Consider the following 9933-nt stretch of genomic DNA (forward strand, 5'->3'; position numbering starts at 1 on the left):
CTCTAGAGGACTACTGGAGTACAGTGAAAGCAGCCATCAACGACGCAGCCAAGAGCACCATCGGGTACGTGGAACGGAATCGACGTAACGAATGGTTTGACGAAGAGTGCAGGACGATTTTGGAGGAGAAGATCGCAGCGCGGGCGGTAATACTGAAGTATGGGACCCGACAGAATATGGAGCGTTACAAATAGAAGCGGGAACAGCAGACCCGCCTCTTTCAGGAGAAAAGACACCGCCTGGAAGAAGCGGAGTATGAAGAAATCGAACTGCTGTGCCGTTCTCAAGAAACACGGAAGTTCTATCAGAAGCTCAACGCATCCCGCAACGGCTTCGTGCCGCGAGCCGAAATATGCAGGGATAAAGACGGAGGCCTCTTGACGGGTGGACGTGAGGTGATCGCAAAGTGGAAGCAGCACTTCGAACAGCACCTGAATGGCGTGGAGAACGTAGGCGCGGGAGATCACGGCAACGGAGGAAAAGACCACGTCTGTGCAGCGGAGGACGGAAATGAACCAACTTCCAAGCAGGATGGTATCGCATCTGAACTTAGCAAGATGGATCTGGGAAACCGAAAAGCTACCGGTAGAGTGGAAGGAAGGGATAATCTGTCCCATTCACAAGAAAGGCGACCATTTGGAATGTGAGAACTTCAGAGCGATCACTATTTTGAATGCTGCCTACAAAGTGCTATCCCAGATCATCTTCCATCGTCTCGCCTAAAACGAATGAGTTCGTGGTCCGTTATCAAACCGGCTACATCGTCGGTCGGTCAAGCTACGAAAAATCATGAACGAAAACGGCTTTCCTGGGAAGCTGACAAGACTGATTAAAGCAACGATGGACGATGTGCAAAACTGCGTAAGAGTTTCGGGTGAACTATCTCGCCGGGAACTGCAACAAGGTGATGGACTCTCATGCCTACTCTTCAACATCGCTCTTGAAGGTGTGATGTGACGAGCTGGGCTCAACAGCCAGGGAACGAGTTTCACAAAATCCAGACAATTTGTGTGCTTTGCGGACGAAATGGACATTATTGCCGGAACATTTGGTGGCAGACCTGTACACCCGCCTGAAACGCGAAACAGCAAAGGTCGGACTGGTGGTGAATGCCTCAAAAACAAAGTACATGCTGGTAGGCGGAACCGAACACGACCGGATCCGTCTGGGTAGTAATGTTACGATACCTACCTCGGATCCTTGCTGACGGTTGACAACAATGCTGGCCGTGAAATACGAAGGCGCATCATCAGTGGAAGTCGTGCCTACTATGGACTCCAGAAGAAGCTATCCAAAAAGATTCACCCACGCACCAAGTGCACCATGTACAAGACGCTGAAAAGACCGGTGGTTCTCTACGGACCAGGAGAACAGTGTGTGGCGGAGAAGGATGAACCACTAGCTCGCTGCACTGTACGGCGAACCCAGCATCCAGAAGGAGGTCAAAGCCGGAAGGATACGGTGGGCAGGGCATGTTGCAAGAATGCCGGACAACAATCCTAAAAATTTGGTATTCACGACTGACCCGGTTGGCACAAGAAGGCGAGGTGAGCAGAGAGCACGATGGGCGGACCAGATGGAGCGTGACTTGGCGCGCATTACGCATGACCGAGGATGGAGAGCGGCAGCCACAAACCGAGTATTGTGGCGTACTATTTTTGATTATGTCTTATCTTAAATTTGATGTTGAGCGAACAAATGTATGTTTGTATCCTGGAGTATATGCTGGAGGCTGGAGAAATTCCTTGAAGAATGACTGATGGAATTCCTGGAAGAATTTCCTGGAAGGATTTCCTGGAGCAGTTCATTAGGTAGTTCTGGAGGAATACTTGGAGGAACCTCTAGAGAATTTTTCGGAGCTGTTACGGGAAGAACTTATGAAGAAATCTTTGGAGGAATTAGTTGAGGATTTCCTGAAGCGGTTCCATGAAGCATTCCAAGCGAAAGCTTTGGAGTAATCCCTTGATGAATTTCTTGAGAAGCTCCTGAAGGAATTTCTGAATGAATTTGTGATGGAATTCCTAAAGGAATTTCTGGTTGTATCCGTTACGGAATTCCTAGAGCAATCCCTAGGAGAATCGCCGGAAAATTCCCTGGAAAAATTCCTGGAGGAATCCCCTGAGGATTTGCTGGAGGATTCTTAGGAGAAAACTTTGAATGAATTCAGGGACTAACCCTCGCAGGAATTCCCTGAGGAATTGCTGGAGGAATCCTAAGAGAAATTCTTTGTGGAATCCCTATAGGATTTCCTGACGGAATTCCAGAATGAATCCCTGCAGAATTACATGGAGAAATCCTTGGAGAAATTCCAGGAGCAATCCCTGGATCTGTTCTTGATTGAATTCTGGAGATATCTATAAAGGTATTCCTTTAAGGACTCGTGGTGGAATCCCTGTGAGGAATTCCTGGCAGAACCCCTGTAGGAATCGCCGGATGAATTCCACGATTTTTCACGAATTCCTGGAGAATCCCTGGAAGAATTTCTGGAGGACACCGTGGAGGAATTTCTGAAAGAATCCTAGATGAATTCCTAAATGAATTAGCATTTATTCCTGGAGAAAGTCGTGGAGGAATTTCCGGAGAAATTACCCGGAGAAATTTCCTGAATGAATTCCTGAAGAATTCATACAGGGAGAATTCCTGGAGGAAACATTGAAGGAATTCAGGGAGGCACCTTTGCAGGAATTCGCGGAGGAATCCTAGGAAAAATCCAGGTGGAATCTCTATGGGATTACCTGGCGGAATTTTAGGATGAATCCCTGTTGAATTTCATGGAGAAATTTCAGGAGGAATCCCTGGAAGAATTCTTGGTTGAATCTTGGAGAAATCCCTGAAGGGATCCCTGCTGGAAAGATTTGTGGTGAAATCCTTTTGACAATTCCTGGAGGAATTCCAAAAGGACTCCCCTGGGGAATTTCAAGATAAATCTATGTAATTCCTGGAAAAACTCCTGTAGGGATTGCTGGAGTAATTCCGGGATGAATTTGTGGAGGAATTTCTGGAAAACACCGTGGAGGAATTTCTGAAGGAGTCCCTTGATGAGTTCCTAGATGAATTAGCAGTTATTCCTGGAGAAAGTCCTGGAGAAATTACCCGAGGAAATTCCCTGGAGACATTCCTTGTGGAATCCAGGGAGCAAATCCTGGAATAATTCCTGGAGATAAGAATTTCAGGAAGAGTCCCTTGAGGAATTTCTGATGAAATCCCTGAATGAATTCTTGGATGAATCCATGAAGGAATCTATGGAAAAAAAAATTCTAGAGGAATTGCTGGAGGGATTTCTAGAAAAATAACTGGAGAAATCCCTGGAGGAATGCCTTGGAAAACTTCTGGAGGAATCCCTGGAAATCTTCCTGGAGGAATCCCAGGAGAAGTTTCTGGAAGCGCTCAGGGGAAAATTGCCTGTAGAAATATACAGGGAACTCCTGGAGGAATCCTTGGGGAACTCCCAAGAAACTCACGTGAAGTACTCGGGAAACTTCTGGAGAAATCGCTGGAGGAATCCCTGTAGGAATTCTTGGGAAAATTCCTGGAGGAATCCCTGAAAAACTTCCTGGAGGAATCTCTGAAGAAATTTCTGGAGGAACTCCAGAAGGCATTCCTGAATAGCTCCTGAAGTAATTTCCGAGAAACTTCCGGAAAACTCGTGAAGGATTTCACTGGAAGTTCTGGAGGAATACCCTAGGAACTTGTAGAGGTATTCTCGCAGAACATCCCGATGAATCCGAGGAATTTCTGGAGGAATTCTTGGGTATTTCCGAGGAACTCTTGGAGAAATTCTTGGGTATTTCCGAGGAACTTATGGAGGAGTTCCCGGTGATTTAGGAACTCGTAGAAATATGCCCGAGTAAGTCCTTTAGTAATATTTGGAAAAAATCCTAGGAAAATCCCAGGAAAATCCAGGAGAGCAGCATGTGTAGGGAAATTCTGGAGAACATCTTGGTGGAGGGAATTCCCGGAGTATTTATGCAGTGATATTCAGAGTAATAATAGAAAAAATCCCCGGAAAATCTTCTAGGGGACTTTACCACAAATGCTGGAGGAATTCTTGGGGTACTTCTAAAGGAATTATCGTGATTTTCCTGGGGTTGCCATGGAGGAATGCCTGAAGAGCACCTGGACTGGCTTCCCGTTGTACTGCAAAAATTTTAGGGAAGCTAATCCCGAGATACTCCTGGAGAAATGCCCTGGGTAATTCTGGACGAATTTCCGGGGAACTCCAGGAGAAAATTTTAGAACCAATTCTTGAAAGTGTCCCAGAAGAAATTCTAGTAGTAATCTAGATGGAGCTGCTGGAGAAATCCCAGAAAGAAAAGTGTATTGGAGGTCATTTGTATTTCACGGAATGTCCAACTACCACAATATCGAGTTGCTCGCAGCATTGCGAGGTCTAATGGACATCAACGCGACTAAATTTCTTGAACACAGTGAACACAAATAATGGAAGATGTTGTAGATCTTAAGAATATGAATACCGTAGACCAGAGGTTCCCAAACTTTTTGCTATCGCGGCGCCCTTTGAAATTTCTAAAAAAGTCGCGGCGCACCAATGGTTTTAAAAAGGTTTTTTTTAATTATAAACAGCTTTCACTTTAAAATGTCAAAATCGTGAAACATTTCTTATATCATGTTTTCTTAGAATTCAGAGAAAATTTGGAAAACATTTTTTTTAATTTCTCAACAATAATTTAAATATGTTTGTAAGATTTCAAAAATCATTATAAAAGAGCAAAAAAACTCAGATGTACAGGCAAAACAAACTGCTGCTTTTGAATAATTCAGCCAAAAATTCTAAAGCGTTTGCAATAATTAAAGATTTCCAATTGAAATAAAATGACTTCTCAGAACTTGACCAAAGTTTCATTTTTTTACGGAAATTGTAAAGCAACACTTTCGAACACTTTTATTTATTTTGGAAAATTTCGGCACATGAAGAGATTGTAAAGAACCTGTCAGGTGGGCTTTGATTGAACTTTTTATTTTAATAAATTTCGACTTATTTCTTTGAGGCTGGAGTGGCCATATATAACCCCAGTGATGAAACCGAGCATGGAAAACTTATTCAATGCTCAGTGTGGTTGCGGCAGTACTGATGAAAAGTCCGGTTCAAAAAAGTTAAAGCTAGCTCTTCACAATGTCACAACGGCAAACCTGCTTGCCGCTAGCTGTCCCGAAGACCTTGTAATTGGGTTTTTAAATTAAGAAAAATGTATTGATTTTTTTGATTTTATACGAAAGAGTACCTTTTTCTGAACCACCATGATTTTTTTTAGATTTTTAGAACTTCATTTTGGTACCTAAAATCGATTTCGAAGAGATTTTTCAAAATCACCTTTTGACAGCTGGGTAACTGTTTGACAGCTCCACTTAGTACACAATGCGTCGAGGAATGATTTGACAAATCGCTCCCATACAAACTTCAAATTGATTTCTAAATAGGTTCCCGGGCACCAAAATTCATGAAAATTTGGATTTCGGCTCAGTTTTGCATGCAGATTCTGAATATGGAATTATCTAAACACCGCTAAAGAAGCCAATTGTTCTGAAAAGAACGCAAATAAGGTTCTTGAAATAAAAAGTATGGACAAGTTATAGTTAAATCAAAAGCTAAACTGAAGCTTATAAGGGCCGAAAACAATTTTAATAACTTAAAATTTTTAAATTTGGTGTCAATTGATATGTTTGAAAAGGATACCAGAAATCCTATGGAACAATTGAAGACTCACGAAAAGTTTAAAAAATAAAAAAAATATGGAGCGACGCAAGTTTTACTAAACAAAACAAAACTAAAGGTGTTACGCAATACAAATAAAAAGTTTGTATTTGTTTGTTTCGTCACAACTCAAAATCCTGCGGCGCACCTGGGAATGGTTCGCGGCGCACCAGGGCGCCGCGGCGCACAGTTTGGGAAGCACTGCCGTAGACTATGTTCTGTGATCATTAGCCTGGTACACGGTTTATATGGGAAAATATAAAAAATGGAAAAACTGCAACTCCTGTATACTTTTTGAGTTCCATTTTGGTCCCATATCAACTGTGCAAAATTTCAGATCGATCGAAGAAACTATATTTTAGCGCCAGCCATTCTTAGTTTTTCATGCGATTTACTATGGGGAAAATTTACTTCTTCAAAGAAAAATCGCTTGAGGTCACCTACTGATCCCTAAAAATAAGCCGTTAAATGATTTCTGTAGAAAACTTCACGAGGAATCAGACCTCCGAAGACCACAAAGCTATGCGACATTCGTGGAAAAAGTTATTAAGCTTTACCCGATCGATAAAATGACGAGATTTTATTATTTATTGTTATTCTATACGTGTTAAACAGCGTTTGCATGCCATTCGGTTTTCAGTGAATAACTTTTTCCACGTGCCTTAGATCGCTTTGCGCTCTTCGGAGGGTTTGTTCCTCGTAAAATTCCCAACAGAAATCATTCATCGATAGATTTTTAGGAGTTAAGGGGCAACCTGGGGCGATTTTTCTTTGAAAAAGTGATTTTTCCCATAGTAAATCGTATGAAAACTTAAAACGGCTGGCGCTAAAATATAGTTTCTCCGATCGAGCTGAAATTTTGCACAGTTGCTATGGGGCCAAAATGGAAAAGTGTACAGGAGTAAAATGTCTTTTTGTGTCCCACGCTAGTGATCATTCGTCGTGTATAAAATTTGGCTTTGAATGTTGGATTTGGGACACAAACTTCGGAGTACTTTGGATGCCTTAGAATAGCTCTGGGATAAAAACTTCAACAGACTATGATGGGTAGTGATACATTGCATGTCTAGGGTCAGTTAAAACTATTTAAATTTGAGCAAAAACATGTAGAATTTATAAAAAAGAAAACAAAAAAAAGCCACACATTTTCGGCTACCAACAAAAGGGGTAAGGGTGCAAGGGGCAGAGGTACCATGTATTTCTTAGCACATTTATTCCTTACATACATACATTTATTTGTTCAACATCATTAAGACAAGACATAATCAACAATAGTACGCCACAATACTCGGTTTGTGGCTGCCGCTCTCCATCCTCGGTCGCGCCCAATGCTCGCCAAGTCACGCTCCACCTGGTCCGCCCATCGTGCTCTCTGCGCTCCACGCCTTCTTGTGCCAACCGGATCCGTTGCAAACACCAGCTTTGCAGGGTTGTTGTCCGGCATTCTTGCAACATGCCCTGCCCAACGTATCCTTCCGGCTTTGGCCACCTTCTGGATGCTGGGTTCGCCGTAAAGTGCAGCGAGCTCGTGGTTCATTCTTCTTCGCCACACACCGTTCTCCTGCACACCGCCGGAGATCGTTCTTAGCACGCGTCGCTCGAAAACTCCGAGTGCTTAGAGGTCCTCCTCGAGCATGGTCCATGTCTCGTGCCCGTAGAGGATCACCGGTCTTATCAGCGTTTTGTACATGGTGCATTTGGTGCGTGGGTGAATCTTTTTCGACCGCAGTTTCTTCTGGAGCCCGTAGTAGGCCCGACTTCCGCTGATGATGCGCCTCCGAATTTCTCGGCTCACGTTGTTGTCAGCCGTCAGTAAGGATCCGAGGTAGACGAATTCCTCCACCACCTCGAAAGTATCCCCGTCTATCGTAACATTACTACCCAGACGGATCCGGTCGTTTTCGGTTCCGCCTACCAGCATGTACTTTGTTTTTGAGGCATTCACCACCAGTCCGACCTTTGCTGCTTCGCGTTTCAGGCGGGTGTACAGTTCTGCCACCGTTCCAAATGTTCTAGCGATAATGTCCATGTCGTCCGCAAAGCACACAAATTGACCGGATTTTGTGAAAATCGTTCCCTGGCTGTTGAGCCCGGCTCGTCGCATCACACCTTCCAGCGCGATGTTGAAGAGTAGACATGAGAGTCCGTCACCTTGTCGAAGTCCCCGGCGAGATACGAATGAACTGGATAGTTCACCCGAAACCCTTACGCAGTTTTGCACACCGTCCATCGTTGCTTTAATCAGTCTAGTCAGCTTCCCAGGAAAGCCGTTTTCGTCCATGATTCTCCATAGCTCTGCGCGGTCGATACTATCGTATGCCGCTTTGAAGTCGATGAACAGGTGGTGCGTTGGGACCTGGTATTCACGGCATTTCTGGAGGATTTGCCGTACGGTAAAGATCTGGTCCGTTGTCGACCGGCCGTCGATGAAGCCGGCTTGATAACTTCCCACGAACTCATTTGTTTTAGGTGACAGACGACGGAAGATGATCTGGGATAGCACTTTGTAGGCAGCACATTCCTCACATTCCAAATGGTCGCCTTTCTTGTGAATGGGGCAGATTACCCCTTCCTTCCACTCCTCCGGTAGCTGTTCGGTTTCCCAGATCCTGACTATCAGCCGATGCAGACAGGTGGCCAACTTTTCCGGGCCCATCTTGATGAGTTCAGCTGCGATACCATCCTTACCAGCTGCTTTGTTGGTTTTGAGCTGGTGAATGGCATCCTTAACTTCCCTCAGCGTGGGAGTTGGTTCATTTCCGTCCTCCGCTGCACTGGCGTCGTCGTTCCTTCCGTTGCCGTGGGCTCCCGTGCCTACGTTCTCCACGCCGTTCAGGTGCTGATCGAAGTGCTGCTTCCACCTTTCGATCACCTCACGTCCGTCCGTCAAGAGGCCTCCGTCTTTATCCCTACATATTTCGGCTCGCGGCACGAAGCCGTTGCGGGATGCGTTGAGCTTCTGATAGAACTTCCGTGTTTCTTGGGAACGGCACAGCAGTTCCATTTCTTCACACTCCGCTTCTTCCAGGCGGCGCTTTTTCTCCCGAAAGAGGCGGGTGTGCTGTTTCCGCTTCTGTTTGTAACGTTCCACGTTCTGTCGAGTCCCTTGCTGCAGCATTACCGCCCTCGCTGCGTTCTTCTCCTCCAAAACCATTCTGCACTCTTCGTCGAACCATTCGTTACGTCGATTCCGTTCCATCCACGTACCCGATGGTGCTCTCGGCTGCGTCGTTGATGGCTGCTTTCACTGTACTCCAGCAGTCCTCTAGAGGGGCCTCATCGAGCTCGCCCTCGTCTGGCAACGCGGCTTCGAGATTCTGCGCGTATGCTGAGGCGACATCCGGTTGCTTCAGTCGCTCTAGGTTGTACCGTGGCGGTCGCCGGTACCGTACATTGGTGATGACGGAGAGTTTTGGGCGCAGTTTGACCATCACCAGATAGTGGTCGGAGTCGATGTTGGCGCCACGATAGGTCCTGACGTCGATAATGTCAGAGAAGTGCCGTCCGTCAATCAGAACGTGGTCGATTTGAGATTCCGTCTGCTGTGGTGATCTCCAGGTGTAACGATAAGGGAGGCTGTGTTGGAAAAAGGTGCTACGTATGGCCATATTTTTGGAGGCGGCGAAATCAATGAGTCGTAGGCCGTTTTCGTTCGTCTGCTGGTGGGCGCTGAACTTACCAATCGTTGGTCTGAATTCCTCCTCCTGGCCTACCTGAGCGTTCAAATCTCCTATGATGATCTTGACGTCGTGGCTTGGGCAGCGATCGTACTCGCGTTCGAGCTGCGCGTAAAATGCGTCCTTGTCATCATCAGTACTTCCGGAGTGTGGGCTGTGCACGTTTATTATGCTGAAGTTGAAGAATCGGCCCTTGATCCTCAACCTGCACATTCTTTCGTCGATCGGCCACCAACCGATCACGCGCCTCTGCATATCACCCATCACGATGAAAGCTGTTCCCAGCTCGCGTGTGTTGCCTCAGCTCTAGTAGATGGTATGATTACCTCTAAACGTTCGCACCATGGATCCTGTCCAACACACCTCCTGCAGCGCTACGATGCCGAACCCGCGGTCCTTCAGTAGATCGGCGAGTATGCGGGTGCTCCCAATGAAGTTGAGAGATCGGCAGTTCCACGTACCGAGTTTCCAATCGCAAGTCCTTTTTGTTCGCTGGGGTCGTTGCCGTTGGTCTCGGTTCGTATTATTCTGTTGCTGATTTTC

This window comes from Aedes albopictus, chromosome 1, assembly GCF_035046485.1.
Source record: "Aedes albopictus strain Foshan chromosome 1, AalbF5, whole genome shotgun sequence".
NCBI lineage: Eukaryota > Metazoa > Arthropoda > Insecta > Diptera > Culicidae > Aedes > Aedes albopictus.